The sequence below is a fragment of the Lissotriton vulgaris genome, chromosome 4_1 (genome assembly GCF_964263255.1).
Source record: "Lissotriton vulgaris chromosome 4_1, aLisVul1.2, whole genome shotgun sequence".
Lineage (NCBI taxonomy): Eukaryota > Metazoa > Chordata > Amphibia > Caudata > Salamandridae > Lissotriton > Lissotriton vulgaris.
The window spans coordinates 136,306,793-136,324,629 of NC_141691.1; positions in this window are offsets into that span (position 1 = coordinate 136,306,793).

Here is a 17,837-nt window from a genome sequence, read left to right on the forward strand (position 1 = left end):
AGCTAAAAAACGGTGATGGATCAAGCCCTGATCTTTGGACTGGGTAAGAGTGGTCTGCTTAATTCAGACACTCTGTTCATCACCACCCCCTTTTCTGAATCATTTTGTCCACCATAAGCGTGGAAGGGTATACTCAGACATGAGTCCCTTGCTCACTGCACCATCAGGATTCAAGCAAGCCGGGCCGAAGACGGCTTAAATGCCGGAAACCGGTCCCCGGAAGCTTGTCTCCTTTCCAGTGAAGAATTGGCTTGGTAGTTTGGTCTGCCCTATTCCCATGAGGCACGGGGTCAGACTAATTTGCATATAGCAAGGTTCTGAACTGGGGTGAAGCAGTGAGCTAAAAAACGGTGATGGATCAAGCCCTGATCTTTGGACTGGGTAAGAGTGGTCTGCTTAATTCAGACACTCTGTTTATCACCACCCCCTTTTCTGAATCATTTTGTCCACCATAAGCGTGGAAGGGTATACTCAGACATGAGTCCCTTGCTCACTGCACCATCAGGATTCAAGCAAGCCGGGCCGAAGACGGCTGAAATGCCAGAAACCGGTCCCCGGAAGCTTGTCTCCTTTCCAGTGAAGAATTGGCTTGGTAGTTTGGTCTGCCCTGTTCCCATGAGGCACGGGGTCAGACTAATTTGCATATAGCCAGGTTCTGAACTGGGGTGATGCTGTGAGCTAAAAAACAGTGATGGATCAAGCCCTGATCTTTGGACTGGGTAAGAGTGGTCTGCTTAATTCAGACACTCTGTTCATCACCACCCCCTATTCTGAATCATTTTTGTCCACCATAAGCGTGGAAGGGTATACTCAGACATGAGTCCCTTGCTCACTGCACCATCAGGATTCAAGCAAGCCGGGCCGAAGACGGCTGAAATGCCAGAAACCGGTCCCCGGAAGCTTGTCTCCTTTCCAGTGAAGAATTGGCTTGGTAGTTAGGTCTGCCCTGTTCCCATGAGGCACGGGGTCAGACTAATTTGCATATAGCCAGGTTCTGAACTGGGGTGATGCAGTGAGCTAAAAAACGGTGATGGATCAAGCCCTGATCTTTGGACTGAGTAAGAGTGGTCTGCTTAATTCAGACACTCTGTTCATCACCACCCCCTTTTCTGAATCATACAGTAAAAGGTGCCTCGCACTGGGCTGTCCGAGAAACTAAGATGAAAAGAAAGTAAGAAAAATGTGCCGATATTTCAAATATACATCTGTGCACTTCCAAAAACACAATATCGGTATTATTAGTCTAAGCATTTGAAAATATCTTAACATTTGCATTGTGCCCTATCATATTTTAGTATCTGGGCACATCATGTCCACAGTCCACAAACTTTACCTATTAAAAAATAAGCAGAAAAAGCCTCTTAGTTTGAATACCTGTTCTCCACACATGCTCTCAACTTGAACCACATAAGGCACCGCTCGTTGTGTGGCAACATTAACTTTGCAAGTTTCCAATAAGTGGCAAATGTATTATTTGTGAATTCAATTCGCTTTTTGCAGCCAGTGGAACAACAACAACGGCTAAGCTTTTACAAGCAGGTTAAATTGGGACACAGGTTGAGCAATTACAGTTCATGCTGACAAAAAAGAAAACCTCTTAAAAATTGTATGGGGCATCTCGGCGCTGCCTCCCTAAAGCCTAGTATTTGTCAGAATTTACTGGCATAATAGCACACAAGAACTGGACATTAAATAAGTTGACGTAGCATACATAATAATACAACATAATGAAATTATTTCTGCCTATACCTTCTGAACATTACATATCTGATAATGTCAGAAGAGTGAATAAGATCAGCAGTATTTTCCATTGTAGTGTTTAAAGAAATAACCCGAGATAGATCCAACAGCAGAAGTACCAGCGACCCCCTTGACCCATGCACAATATCAGTCAAGAAAATGTAATTAACACATAGACACCGAATGTAATTAACAACACATTGACACCGTTGCACATCTTTTCATATGCTGGTGCCAAGGGTATCCGGGCCGGGGGTGCCGGTCAGGGCTGATGGACCCTCGGAGGCAGGGAAGCATCAGACACACAGCACTGAATTTAGTTACACAGCCGCACACACCAGGCTTCTGCATCTGTCCCTAAATGATGCCTAAACCATTGCACTATAGATACTGGATCCCGACCCTAGCAGGGAGAGAGACGGAAGGAGTGGCGCAGGTATAGCTATCCTGGCTAAAAACAATTTAGATCTCATAACCCTGTGTTACATTCCATTGATTTGTGTAATATAATATTTAGTTCTTCTGTGAGATTAATGTACTTTCGTTCGAATAAATGATTAGTACTGGACTGGACAACATGTGCACCAGGGCCCGACGGAGGGCCCCTTGAATGATTCACGTGTTCCAGAGATGGTTCTGCTCTGATTAGGAAACTATGGATTATCTGAAGCAGTTACTCATACCCCCTCCGTCGGGCCCTGACCCCACAGCCGGCTCCCATTATCTGAAATTAGCACTGCACTGACCTGACCGGGGACAAGCATGTGCCCGCGACTGTCACGGTCAGCATTACGGAAGGGGTTCACGGGAGGAGGGGGGGTTCCGCGGGGTGGGGTTTAATTTCATTTAAATGAAAAAAAAATAAGAAAAACTTACCTTGCCTCCGGGCCGGACTTCTGTGTTGCGCCTCCCGCTCGCTGAAAACAGCAAGCAGTAACAGGCAGCCTCCCTCCTTCCCCTAAGCCCATCACAACGCTGCAATGATTGGATAGGCCGCCGTCCTTACAGGCATCTTTGGGGAGGCGCTGCAGCCTACATTAAGAAAACGGAGAGTGCTATGACTGGTTTGGGGTCGACCAAACAGTCAGTGCCCATAACATTGAGCTAGCCACTCCTCCCTTAACCGCCCACCCTCCCGCCACAACCAGGGAATCAGGCATACCCTTCTGCTGTCTCGCAGGGCGAGCAGCAGAAACGTAAAATGGTTACCATTTTACGTTTCGCCTTCTCACACTACGAGAAAGCAGCGGGCCAATGCCCCGACGCCCACGCGGTGGAGCCGCTACTGGAAGTTTCTCAAATATGGAAACTGCCTAAGGCGCACAGCTTACCCACCATGTAGCAGGCATGATAACCAGCAAAATACTGTTTTGAAAGTGAACATTTCAATTGAAAATTATTGCAAATGTTCAACAAACGGAGATGGCAGTGCTTTAAATGGAAAAAAATAAGTGCAGGTACTCACCAAATTGTGACGCGGACAAGGGGGCGGGCTTTGGGGGCGGGGCTTTGGGGGCGGGGCTTTGGGGGCGCAAAGGGATCCGGCCAGGGGCACACATTTAATGTGATTGAGATTTAATTGGTGTGCAGATGTGCATAATGATACGAAAGCATTTCTTGTATATTTTGATAATTCCATTTCCTTTATACGTACAAAAGGGTACATTTAAAATTAAAGTGGGCTTCTCATGGTGCAACACGTAGATCACATATGACTTGCACATGATATTTTTCAAAACATTTTGGGGAAAAGTTTAACTATGGTTAAGCCTCTTATTTCATTGCCACTTAGCAGACATCACCAGCCCCTCCTATGCGGCAGAGCTTTGCCTCAAAGCTCCTTACCTACTGTAAAGTTTGATTCCCTCTTTCTGGAGTTGGGCAAGCTGCTGAAAGCACGGGCGAGGATGCCTGGGTCTAGCTCTGTTCCAGGCTCTCTTGCATCCTCAAGCCAAAAATAAACTGAACTGTGATAGTACATGTGCCTGCTAACCAAACTCTGATCTCATATGCAGAGAATTAAGACAAAATAGTGACCTCAATTGCAATACAGGAGAGAAAGAAAGATGAAGCCATCTAGAGGCTGAATTACACAATGTGATAGCAGAAATTCTGGAATTAATCCCAGCTTCCCCACCTGACCAAATTGTGAGATAGCAGACAAAATATTTTTTCTCACCAAGCCTCCATTTTCTTTGTTAGCACCTATGATAGTATAGATACAGATGTGTGCGGTGAAATCAAATGTTGTGTTAGATTTAATACACTATAATGTCGCTTTTATTCATGAAATGCAAATAGACCATATACGATTTAGACCTGAATAGGGACTGGTTTCCTAGATCACTAATGGCATCAGTGGGAGCACAAACTCCTCTCAATGCTGTAATATAAGCTTATGCACCAAGGTGAAATGCTTCCACATGAAACAAATACACTAGTAATGTTTTCAGGGCTCAACTTATGTATGAGTTTTTAAGGCCAAGCCAGACTTCCTAGTTCGACTCTGACTGGGCTAGCCTTGCTAATCTGTTAGTTCACCCACCTCTACCCTTCCCAGAGCCCCTCCGTTAACCCAAAACGACCTGTAAAAAACAAGATACAATTGTGTTGACACTGCTGAGAAAGTAGATCTGCACTGAAGAGAGAGTGGCCTTGCACTAGCTACAAGCGCATCATTTCACATGAGCTTCATGGGCAGGGTGTGGTAATGCAGGGCTTGTTTGGTTTCAAACTATATATCTGCAGTGCTGGACACTGCAGACAACACTCACTCATGCAAGAACACGCACAGGGACATCTGTGCACACACCCAGGGCATTTAGTACATGTGTTTTAGAAGCACTTACATTATTTATTTATTTTTGCAGTTTTATATAGCGCAAACTCGACCCGAAGGTAACAGAGTGCTTTACATGAGCACCACTTGCATTACAGACACATTCAGTTTTAAGCACAGGGAGATTAAGTGATTTTTTTCAGAATTATGGGATGCTTGAGTGTCCTGGCAAGAATCGAACCTCGTTCCTTTGCTTCAAAGTTAGCCGCTCTAGCCATTAAGCCACACCCTCTCTCTGTTGCTTTGTCGGTTCCACTGTCCTTCTCTTTGTTGCTTCCATGCTCCCCCACTCCTGCTTGCTTTAAAAGAAAAAAACACTTTTGCATTTTTTTTTATTTTTAGTTACCAATCCAACCCGGATCAGTAACTAAAAAGAAAAAAAATGACTGCATAATTTTGTAGGCGAGCACATGCTGTGGCGGGCACTTCTACAAAATCATACAAGGTGCCCCATTAAAGTTCTAGCCACTTTGTGCTGCATCTGGGATGCTGCACTATGTGGCAAAAAAAACTTTGACATAGCCAATAGGTCACTACCGTGGGACCTATTTGGTTTACCAATGCTAGTTGCTACTTTTTTCCTAACATTGGCAAAGCACATAAGACAAACTGTAATGTCATAAGCAGTGTGTAAGTGTACAATGCATGTAAATAGCATTTGTAACTGTCGTTGTTTATAAGCCTTGGTACATTGAATCCAGATCTGCAGATGTGGCCAAAGCTGGTTTATATACAGTGTTCCCATATCTGTTAAGTGAGCCCCTGTCCTGGGACGACTTTTAGACAGCCCTGATTCTGCAGCCAACAGCACAAAAACAATGTCACCCCATTCCAGCTCATTCTCCATTGCCGCGCGCTTCACCTTCCAATGGGAGGAGCTGTTAAAAGGTCACTATAGACACAAATGAAAGTCTATTGGGTAGCGAGAATAATGCAGAAGGCAATCCCATGCAAAACACTCATAGGAAAGAGCAGTCACGTCTTTCCATAACTTGGAGTGCTAAGCTGCAGTGTATGACAGGATGACTAACACTTCATTTGCAACATAGCTGTATACGAACAACAACAAATACACCTATGGAGTGAATGAAAAACCACAATAGTGCAACAAGAACACCCATTTGTGGTCCGCCATATGCAATAAACTCATGCACAACTTGAAAGTGCCTGGGAAATACATCTGGAAGCCTGCAAACCATTGTGACAAGGCCCAGCAATTACTGAAACTCACAAATAGTTAACCACAAACGCTAAGTAAAGATGTGTTCAAGCACAGTGCTTGTACATATGCCTAGCCCATTATTTAGCTTCTCTTAAGAGTTGGGGCACAGTTAGCTAAAGCAAGTTGCCCAAAATCACACAATGAGCTTAAATGGTGAACATCGAGTTATTCTGTTCGCACAGCCAGCAACTCGGCGACCAGCCTTCATCTCTCCTCAATATCAAACAGCTTTCACAGTAAGACGAGGGAATGATCTTACTCTGTGTAGGCGTAACACCAAAAATACACAATGTGCACACATAGCCAGCATTCCTTAGCATCCTAGGGCATACACACTACACGTGAAATAGTATTGTATGCATTCTAATACCAAAACATTCCACTTACTCAAACAATCAGCGTATATTTGTTTCAGGAAAAAAGATAATTACTTTTGCATGAGACCTTTCCTGTCTGTTAACAGAAGAAGAATCTCGGCATCATTAGCAGCGTCACTGTCACCACCTTCCTGCTGCTGCACTCGGCTATGCCAGCAGGAAGCCTTCGCCTCCAAGAGTCAGGAGATATGCCTGTTAGCAGGCCCTGCCCACGCACCTACTGGGCTATTGTCTCAACAGAGCCTGAGCGGACACCGTGTCTGTAATCACAGTGTGACTCGGGCCCCTCCCAAACTTCCTACCAGCTCAGAATGAATACCGCGGGCTGCCGCTCAATTAGCACATTACAAGGAGAGATTAGCGCTCGATCCGAGTGCTTCACGGAAAAGATCCCACTCGTTGTCAGCTGTGAGGCGCTCATTTTTGTTTAATGCCAATTTCACGGAACTTGATTTACGGCCCCATGAGTACCGGTACTCTCTTTTGGACAATTAGAAGTGCCGGTACTCAAGCGCCACAAATGTAGAAGTGCCGGTACTCAGTACCGGTGAGTACCGGCCCATTTAAAGCACTGACTGTCATGCAATTATGCAAGGGGCAAAAAACAAGGCAGGAGGGCAGTCTAACCGGAAACCCATAAGAAATCATGAAACCAGAAACTCTAATGTCTGCAGATTTCTCCATAGTTCCCTAAATCTCAAAGGCCCATCATTGGACTTTAAGGGTAGGTAAAGATAACCCCAAATCGAACCCATCTCTCAGGATTGCAAAATTAACGATGGGATCACAGTCCCAGGGAAGAGACAATTTATCCTTACACTATTTGTGGAAGGTGACCCAGTGGTGATCATACGTTTTCCTAGTTAACAACCTTCTTGATGCTTGAATAGCACAAGGCACTGCCTCTGAGATACCTGCATTTTTTTTTAAACAATACTTATATTCTAACTCCACAGTATTGATTGTCACTAAAATACCAAGCTAAGCATGTATTTGTAGGTATAGATTTATTTATTCAAATAAATCAGTTACTTAAAAAAATAACATTTATAAACTTTATTTAAAGTTTTCAAAAGCATAACCATGCGAGTGCACATAGCAGCGAGCAGAGGCAATACATATCCATGTAATACAGTGGTAATGGTTCAAGACATCGGACCCTCCGCTACTACTCCCCCCTCCCATTTCTAAAGCAACAACTGGGCATTTAAGGCATTTACTCCTCCTCCTCTTCCTCCTCCCCTTCAGAGCACACAGAATTTTCCCCTACGTTGGTTCTTTGCATACCCTTTTGCGATCCATCAGCCAGTAAGTCGTGGCATAACACCCTCCAGAGCCTTACATCATCCTCTAGCTTCTCATCTCTATGACATTTCTTCATGTGTACCTCTTTGGCTAGTGTCCACTCACGCACATCCCGCATCAATGCCGGAAACTGAGGTGCGCGCACCCCCATCCACATTAATGTGATTCTACGCCTTGCCAGCACCAGCACCAACAGTAGTTGCTCTAGCCTATACTCCATTTTACTTTGGGGCATATTAACCACAGCCAGCGATAATCGTCGCTGGCCGCGCTGAGTGATAGTTTTATTATCGCCATCCATCTCTGGTATTTATCGCCCTGGTAGCGCGTAATTAAGAACTCGTTACTCCAGGCCAAAAAAAAATCCAGAGATACGGAGGTCATCACCCTTTTGCAGGGAACATTACTGGAAAACCAGTGATGTTCCCTGCAAAAGGGTCGTATCAGCATAATCCACCCCTCTTTTGTTAGGGATGGATAAGTCAGGATTTTAGCAGACCTTAGATTTTGGCAAAAACTGCAGTTTTCGCCAAAATCTAATGTGTGCTAAAATCATGTGGGCTGCCTAGTAAATATTACGATGTAAACATCAGCGATATTTACAAGGTATTCCATCTGAGGTACGCCCACTAACGCCCACTTTGCATCTCATTGGAGATGCAAAGGGAGGCATTGGGAAAAAGGGTGCTAACATGCGATTATGCATGTTAGCACCCTCTTGTAAATAGGGCGCTGATTTTATCTCCGCTTTTTTGGCTTTGTAAGCGGAGATAAAGCCCTTGTAAATATGCCCCTTTGTTTTGCTTTTCAGAGTCAATCCTGGAAGGCAAATTTTTGGTGTTAATTGAACTCTGCTATTCAACTTGCCCCTTATTAGCTCCACTACCTCCAACCAGAAGCCACTGACAGCAGGACATTCCCAGGCCAAGTGCATAAAATTAGCTTCTGCTTTGTGAATAAATCAGTTACTTAACTTGACTATATAATGCAATATTGAAATTAAAACTTTGATAAGGATATGGTGATTCCCCATCTTTCTACAGTAGGTGCAATTTGTCCCCATTATTACCCAGCCTGGATGTGGAAAATATGCTAATAAATATCATCTATGCATGGATGACTACTGATGCCACATAACTGAGTAAATTCTAAAGCAATTCCCAAGTTGCCGGAGCACAAATTAAACTATGCAGAATTGTGTAGCCACCACAAATTGCCCCTGAGTTGCATTTACAACCGGAAATTATGCATTTTGCTGGACTTGGTACTGATTTTTGTGCACATGTTTAATAAGGAAATACCTCAGCAGCTGATAGAGAGTCTGGTTGTAGACCAGCAAAAGAAAGCAGTCCCAATTTTGGTACATGGGCTTAGAATTCACATAGGAATTGGCCTCAAAGAGCTGTCCTTTTTTCATCGCAGCACCATGTTTAATTTATTTATTTTATTTATTTATAGCATTTATAGAGCGCACTGTTACCCATGGGTGTCCTGGCACTATGTGAAATCTTTCCAGAGGGTCCAGCCGGTATCATGATGCTTAGTAAACTATTGCGTAAACAGCCAAGTTTTTAGAGCTTTTCGAAAGGTAAAGAGTTTCGGTATAGCTCTAAGCCAATGGGGAAGCTTGTTTCATGCTTTGGCTGCATTTGCCACAAAGCTTTTCCACCCCCAGGTGGCCTTTCTAACAAATGGCACTTAAACCAATATGGCATCTGATGAACGTAGTAATCTGCTTGGCGTGTACCAATAAAGACGTTCTTTTAAGTAGGCCGACCCTACTCCATAAAGAGCCTTATGGACCAGACACATCGCCTTGAACATAGTACGCTTCCTGAGTGGCAGCCAGTGTAGTTTTCAAATCTCTTCCGCTATTGGAGCATATTTAGGAATGCCCAGCAGCAGTCTAGCAGCTGCATTCTGTAAGAGTTGCAGCTTCTGCAATGAGGCTTCCTGGATATTAAAGTACAAACTATTACAGTAATCCAGCCTCGACATAGTGAGAGCTGTGATCACTGTTTTACGACATTCAGTTGGTAGCAAAGGCAGAATTTTTTTGCAGGACCTCAGCTCGAAAGACGTGGCAGAAGCCACTGAGTTAACTTGGTCTTTGAAATTCAGCTTCTGATCAATCCACACCCCAAGAATTGTAACCTTCCTATTAGGTGCGGAAAGAGGACCCAGGGTATCTGGCGACCATTCTGGCGTCCAGAAATTGGGATCATTCCCAAAACATACCACCTCCGTCTTATTGGAGTTTAACTTAAGGCAGTTTTGGGCCATCCATGTCCCCACTGCATTCATGCAATCTTTAAAACGGACTGCTGTACTTTTTTGTTCAGCTGGAAGAAGAGACACCACTATTTGGGTGTCATCTGCATAACTAGTCAGACTAAACCCAAAGGACTGAATAAGGGGTGCGAGGGAAAACACATAAATATTGAATAGTGTCGGACTCAGTGAGGACCCCTGAAGGACCCGACATGGTAATGAAAAAGGTTTAGATACAAATTCCCCCAACGCCACCTGCTGAGTCTGGTTAGATAAAAATGATCTTAGGAGTTTCCAGGCCGAGCCCTTTACCCCGTTCTCCTGCAGCCGGTCCATCAACAAAGCGTGATGGACCGTATCGAATGCTGCTGAGAGATCTAACAGGATCAAGGCCGCCTTGCCGCCAAGATCTAGAATAGTCCTTATCTCTTCTGTCGATTTCAAGAGGGCAGCTTCAGTACTGTGGCCCCCTCGAAAGCCATATTGTGTATGGCCCAGGGCTTGAGTAGACTCCAGGAATTGGCTAAGCTGCATGTTTATGTTTTTTTCAATAATTTTAGCAGGAACCATGAGTCTAGAAATAGGTCTATAATTGTTTGGGTCTTTTGAATCAAGATTAGGTTTCTTCAGGAGGGGCATAATAGAAGGTTTTTTCCAATCTAACAGGAAGTATCCCTCTGAGTACATTAAATTGAAAATGGGAGTCAGAACTTGAGATACTGGCTCGGCTGCTAGCTTTTATAAAGCATTTGGACAAGGGTCCGAAGGTGATCCAGATTTCACCTGACTGAGAAGTCTACCAGTTTCTATGGCTGATGGTGGAACAAATTTGTCCAATACCGCCTTTATCTCTCTCTGTCGACCGACAGTTTGGTTTGCCATGTTCTTAGCTGTAGAATTAGAAAAAGTGGAAAAGATAGCATCCTCTTTCTCAAAAAAGAAGCTAGCCAGTTTTTCACATAACTCATGACTAGGCATTGCTGTAATTGTCACTGGATTGGCAAGGCTAGTGACTGTATTTTTTAAGTTTCAAAAGGAGTTTATTGAAAAAGAAAATGGTAATACATAAAATCATAATACTCTTAATACAAAAGCATAATAATCATGGTACATAGGAATGAAACTACTTTATAAAGGGAGAAAAGAAAAGAGGAGAAAAAAGGAAAAAGGCAAAGGGAAAAGAAAGAGGGGAAATAGGAAAAGGAAAAAAGAGAAGGGAGAAGGGGAAATCACAGAACAATATTCTAAGAAAAAATGCAGTAAGAAATTCGACAAAGGCTATTCCATAATAAAGAGAAATAATCATGTAGTATATGAAATTGAGAATATAAACATAAAAACATATCATGGGGGTTTTAAAACTTCTTCACGAGAGGGGGTATGTAATGGATGAGATTTAGCAGAGGAATTCAAAAATTCAGTAACAGGTAACCATAATAAGTCTCGTCTGATGGCAAGTTGAACAGGATATACATAAGCTCTGTCAAGTCTATGGTTGTAGCAAATACCATACCACCAAGCCTGAAAAGAGACATTTGCAGCATTCTTCCATGACTTGGTGATCTGTTGAAAAGCAACCGCTAAAAGAAGATCAATGATGGAAACATTGGAAGATTGGGAGGACCATATATCAGCTAAACTACCCAGAAAAATGTGGGAGAGGGAAAACGGAAATTGAGTGGAAAAAATTGAATTGATTTGTTGCCAAACTTTGGACCAAAAAATATGAATCAAAGGGCATGTGAAAAGCATATGTTTAAGATCAGCAGAAGTATGAGGGCAGGACCAACAGGTTGAGGAGATAGAGGAATCAATAGCATGTAATTTGGAGGGAGTAATAAGAAGTCGATTATAAACCAAAAACAATGTTTGAGTGGTATTGGCTGCTCTAGAGGACTTCCGAAATGTATTCCATAGATCGTGCCATAAAGGGATATCAAAAGAATCGCCCAAATCAGATTCCCAAGCAAGTTCAGTGTTGGATTTATCACGAAGAGGAGAAACACTCTGTAGATTTGTATGAATCTGAGAAGCAGAAGAAGAAGATACGAGAAAGGGAATAGTAAGAGAAGAAGATAATGAAAGAGGAGGAGGAGAAGCAGAGAAGGAGTCGTAACCAGATTGGAGAGCCACACACAATAGGTTATATTTTGAAAGGAAAGAATCAGGAAGAGAAAAGCGAGACTGGAGAGAGGAAAAAGGAAGACATGAGCCATCCTGAAAGAATTGATGAACCCAAAAGAGACCAAGAGAATGCCAATCACTCCAAAAAAATTCTTATTTTTTATTTTGATCAAAGGATTATACCAGACGGAGGAATGTAAAAAACGATCACAGACATCAAGACCATGAAGAAAAAGAGGAAGAAAGATTTTCCTAGAGTTTTTAAGAATAGGAAGAGACAATTTCGGTGGAATATGACTTAAAGAGACAAATTCTTTAAAAGTGAAGGGATGAAAGAAAGAAGATTCAACTGAAACCCATGAAGGGAAAGAGGAAACATCAGCGGAAGAAGGTAATATAAAAGAAACAGAATGAGAAAGAAAAAAGGAAGTATGATAAGACGAGAAATCTGGGAAATTAACTCCACCTAAACATTTAGGTCGTTTGAGTTTGGCAAAGGACATCCTAGCTTTTTTATTTTGCCGTAAGAATTTGGACAGAATAGAGTAAATAGATTTATAGCAAGTTTTAGGGAAATTAAATGGAAGATTAGAGAGAAAAAATAAAATTATCGGGACCAACATCATTTTAATAGAATCTAACCTACCCCACCAAGAAAGAAACAAAGGGTGCCATTTATTAGTGGAGTCAGTCAAAGTAGTCAACAAATTTTTAATATTTAAGGCAACGGTGTCTTTAATAGAGGGAGTGAACCAAAGACCCAAGTATTTTATTTTAGAGGAGTTCCAATGAAAAGACGAGGATGAAAAATCAGCTTGAAAACAAAATGTATTGAGTGGGAGAATTTCACATTTGTGTACGTTGGGTTTATAACCTGAAACATTTGCATAAGACGATACTTCAGATAAAAAGGCAGGAATAGAAGTTTGAGGGTGGGAAATAAATAAAAGGATATCATCCGCATAAGCAGAGAGCTTCAATTGATTTTCTCCGTATGGGAACCCAGAAATGTCTTTATTTAATCTAATCCGGGATAAAAAGGGTTCTAATGCTAAAATAAAAAGGAGAGGTGAAAGAGGACAACCCTGCCGAACACCGCGAAGGAGAGGGAAAGAAGAAGAAACCAGAACATTTACAAAAATAAAAGATCTAGGGAAGGAATACAATAACGATATATAAGAAATGAATTTAGGACCAAAACCAAACCAAGATAAAGTAGATAGCATAAAAGACCAGTTGACTCTATCGAAAGCTTTCTCAGCATCCAATGCGATAGCAGCCAAGGAGCGAGGAAAGGAAGGGGATTTACTGAGAACATTAAAGAAAAGGCGGGTGTTGTCCGAGAGATGACACCCTTTTATGAAACCAGATTGCTCTCGACCAATGAGATAAGGAAGGATTTTGTCTAGCCGTAAAGCTAAGATTTTTGCAAAAATGTTATAGTCTAAATTAATTAAAGAAATAGGCCGGTAGTTTTTGCAAAGAGTGGGATCCTTATTTTCCTTGGGAAGGAGACAAATTAATGCTTCTTGAAACGTGCCCTCAGACCTTTGGGAGGAAATAAAAGAAGAAAATAACTGATGTAATTTAGGTATTAGGAAAGAAGAGAAATGAGAATAAAATTCTATCGAAAATCCGTCCGGACCAGGAGCTTTGCCTCTCTTAAGAACTCGAATTACCTCCAAAATGTCTGTAGGGAGAATATCTTTATCTAGGGGGGAAAAATCAATACCCGACACTGAGGGGGGAGGAATGGAAGAAAGGTAAGAGTCAATAAGGGTAGGAGTGGAAGGAGATTCAGGAGTATAAAGGTTTTGGTAAAACTTTGAAAATTCTTCCAAAATATCTTCATCCTTATGTAAAGAAACATTAGAAGAAGACATCATTGAATCAATTTTCGTACGCTCTTTCTTAACTTTAAGGTAATTAGCAAGAACATTACCTGCTTTATTTTGTGAAGAATAAAATTTGGCACTAGATTTAAGTAACACCAAATTGGCAGAGTTGGTAGAAAGTTTATTAAAGGAAAGTTTGGCGGAAATGAGTTGTGTCACAGCAGAGGGGGATTTGGATGCAAAATAAGAATGTTCAAGATGTTTAATTGGAGATGTCAAAGAGGAAAAAGATTTGGAAACCAGACGACGCTTCTTGGCAACGTATGAAATAATGAAGTCCGTAGAGGCAGCCTTAAAGGTGTCCCAAATCAAATGAGGAGAAGTGTGAGGAGACTCATTTTCAATAAAAAAGCGGGAAGCAAACTCTGGGAAAGCAGCAGTGAAAGAAGGGTCCAGAAGAAGAGAATTATTAAATCTCCATCTTTGTGTACCTGTAACAGGAGGGAGTAAATCAAGGCCTAGGGAGACAGGAGCATGGTCAGAAATTTGAAATTGAACCAATGTCTGAATGAGTAATATGTTGGGTCAAAGCTTTAGAAATAAAAAGGTAGTCAATTCTAGATTGGGATGAGTGCACGGGAGAGAAAAAAGTGTATTCTTGTAAAGTTGGATTACTAAGCCTCAATGAATCAACTAGAGCTCGTTGGGAAATAGTGTTTGTAAATTGAGTATGTGCCTGAGAGGAAGAAAAACGTGAGGAAGATTTTCTGTCAAGAACCTGATCCATAACCATGTTGCAATCCCCTCCAAAAATAAAATAATCATCCGTATATTGCATGGAGGAGGAAAGAATTTGGGGCCAAAACAACTTATCAAGGGCAGTGGGAGCATAAATATTGAAAATGGTGAGGGGTATTTTATCAACCAATAAAGATACAACTACCCACCGACCTTCATCATCTGAATTTTGAGAAATCAGTTGACCATTCAAACGTTTATGGCATAAAACTGCAACCCCATTACGCTTACCCGAACCAGGGGAAGCAAAAACATGGCCCACCCAGTTGTGACGCAATTTAGAGACTTCAACATCTTTAACATGAATTTCTTGTAGCAAAGCTATATCTGCTTTCAAATGAGCTAAATGGGACAAAACAAGTTGTCTCTTAATAGGAGACCCCAAACCTCTAACGTTCCATGTAACTATAATAGTCGTCATTTAAAATAGGATTTGAAACGTATCTAAGATACATGAACAATGAAGTAAAAACATAAGCATATGAAAACATTTTAACCATAATAAATGAAGAAAATATAAGCAAAGGGAAAAAGGAGGAATGGTAAACATGAAGGAGAGAAAAAACTGAGGAGAAAAATGAGAAAAGACTGCAAAGGAAGAAAAGTGAGAGGAGAGGAAAAACAAAGCAAAGAGGAGAGAGAGAGAGAATGGAGATAAGGAAAGAATACAGAAGGACAGACGAAAGAGAAGAAAATACAGAAAAAGAGAATAGAACATACGTGAAGAATAAATGATGTAACAAAAGACATACCAAAAGAAAACAGAGAGAACAGGGGTGGTGGAACCACATAAGGGAAACGGAACGCTGAACTGGAGACTCCAAAACGGGATCATGAGGAAACGGATAACTGCCAGGAGGAACAAGTGCGGTAGAAAATGAGGAGGGACCACAATACATCGTACCTATGAAAGAAAGATATGAGGAAAAAAAAAGAACAAGTTAAATATTAAACACGTACTGTAGAGACAAACAAGAAAAATCAACAATATACAGTATGAAAATCACCACACAATACAACAAAGGGAAAGAAACAGTGGTAAAACACGACGAAAATTATTAGTGAAGAAAAAATAAGTCTTCATGGTCGAGGAACTTCCATGGATTCTCCATTGCAAGTGTCCAAAAATCTCTGAAGAAGAGCAGGGCCTTCGTAAGTGGTCGTCTTATTATTATAAGTCACTCTGAAGAGGCAAGGATGGAACAAGCCATATCTAGCATTCAAACTGCGCAGAGCAGGCCTCATCTCCAAAAACTTCTTTCGACGATCCGCAGTAACTTTAGCGTAGTCTTGGGCAAAAAAGAGAGTAGAACCCTTCCAAGTCAGTTTTCCACGTTGTTTCGCAGCATGTAATACTTTGAGTAACTCCGTGTATTCCAAAAAATAAAGAATAACACCTCTGGGTTTCGATGAAGCCGAAGCTGATGAAGAAGGTGAGCCAAGACGGTGAGCACGTTGAATATTCAACGGAGGAGTATCAGGAAGACCCAAAAGAGTTGGCAAAAAGGACCGAAAAAAGGATATTGGGTTCGGACCTTCAAGACCTTCAACCAGACCATAAATACGCAGGTTGTTGCGTCTATTACGGTTTTCTAACTGCTCAATCTGCACACAGAAAGAAGCGAAAATCCGCGGTAACGCCGAAAACAAAATGGCGGCCGCGACGTTACGCAAAGGTGAAATAATAAAAGGAAGAAAATAAGGTCGCTAAATTCACCATGAGAGCAGATTTTCGCTGCATTAGAAGCAGCTCAGGTTCCGACGTCCGGGAAGGAGAAAATTCTGGTCCGGACCGAAGAAATAAGTCCTGGAGCCATTCCAGACCCTCACGTCTCGGCGGAGCTCCCAAGAACAGTGGCCATCTCCGAAGGCTCCGAAGCCACGCCCTAGTGACTGTATTAAACAGTTCCCTCGCTGAGTTTATTGCTCTATTAATCCTCATGGAGAAAAATAGAAGTTTGGCCTGGTGAACCTGCTGATTATAAATGGAAAGAGCGCATTTATACTTCTTCTTGTCGGTATCCTTATAGTCTATTCTCCACTTTCTCTCCAGATGTTTACATATCAATTTTTGTTCACAGAGTACCTGTGAATACCATGGGGCGGATGGCAGAGGTCTGGTGGGATAGAATATTTTTTTAGGGGCCAACACATTCCCTGCTGTTTCTAACCAGCTAGAGAAGAAGAGTGTTGCATCTTCTAAATTCGGGGGGGGCACGCCTATGGTCTTATTTAGGGTATCACACAGATCCTCAGCCACCACTTTATTCCACGCTCTTTTCACCAGTCTTTTCTGCAACTGGCTTCTGCGAGAGATGCTCTGGAACAGAGAGATTAAATAACACAGCTTTGTGGTCTGACCACGGAAGTGCAGTAATCTTGGTGACTAATAACTACGAGTTATTAGAAAAAATACCATCAAGAGTGTGTCCTGCCTGGTGAGTCGCCTCCATCACCAGTTGCTACATTTCATTACATCTAGTAGTTTAGCTGAGTCAGGATGTAAAAAAGCTTCCAAATGGAAATTAAAATCGTCTAAAATGATGTAGGAATTAGCCAGAATAACGGATTCAATGAGTTTGCCCACCTGCTCAATGAACCGGCCTCTAGGCCTGGTGGTCTGTAGACAAGTGAGCCTTGAAAAGTATAGTGGGGAGATAGGTGGAAGGAGAAGTCTAATGCCTCGCAGTCTTCCACCTCTCCAGGGCTAAAAGATGAAATAAGGGAGGAATGGTAAATAACCGCTAGACCACCACCTCTTACCTTAAACCTATTCAGAGTATGACAAACAAAATTCGGAGGCGTCGCCTTGGCCAGGTCTGGGCCAGTGGCATTATCCGTCCAGAATTCTGTAATGAAAGCTTTTTTAATATTTTCAGCTTCCATGAATAAGGCACATTCTAAGCTGTGTTTGACCAATGACCTAACATTCATCAAGAACAAATTCCAAACCGTATCTCTCTCTGTCTTTAGTGCATGAGATCTGGACCTCTCTATGGTATCAAATCGTAGCTTTGGAATTGTGACCCCACACCCTGAACAGGCATCAAAAGGCCCCTGGGGCTGCATCATTGGATTAATGCAAAGGAATGCATGATTTTTGGATTTAACGTTAAAATCTTTTAATGTAGAACCATCATAGTATAATTTAAGCCGGTTACCTGGGCCTCCAAAGATATAGCGGCTGGCGCTGAGCGCAGTACGATCGCGGACGGGCGCAGACGGGCTTGTCTTTGGCGTGCCTTCGACACGCAGCCGGCGTGCCCGCTGCGCGCGTCCGCTGCACACTCGCAGCATCCTGTGTTTAAATCAAGTCAGGGACGAGA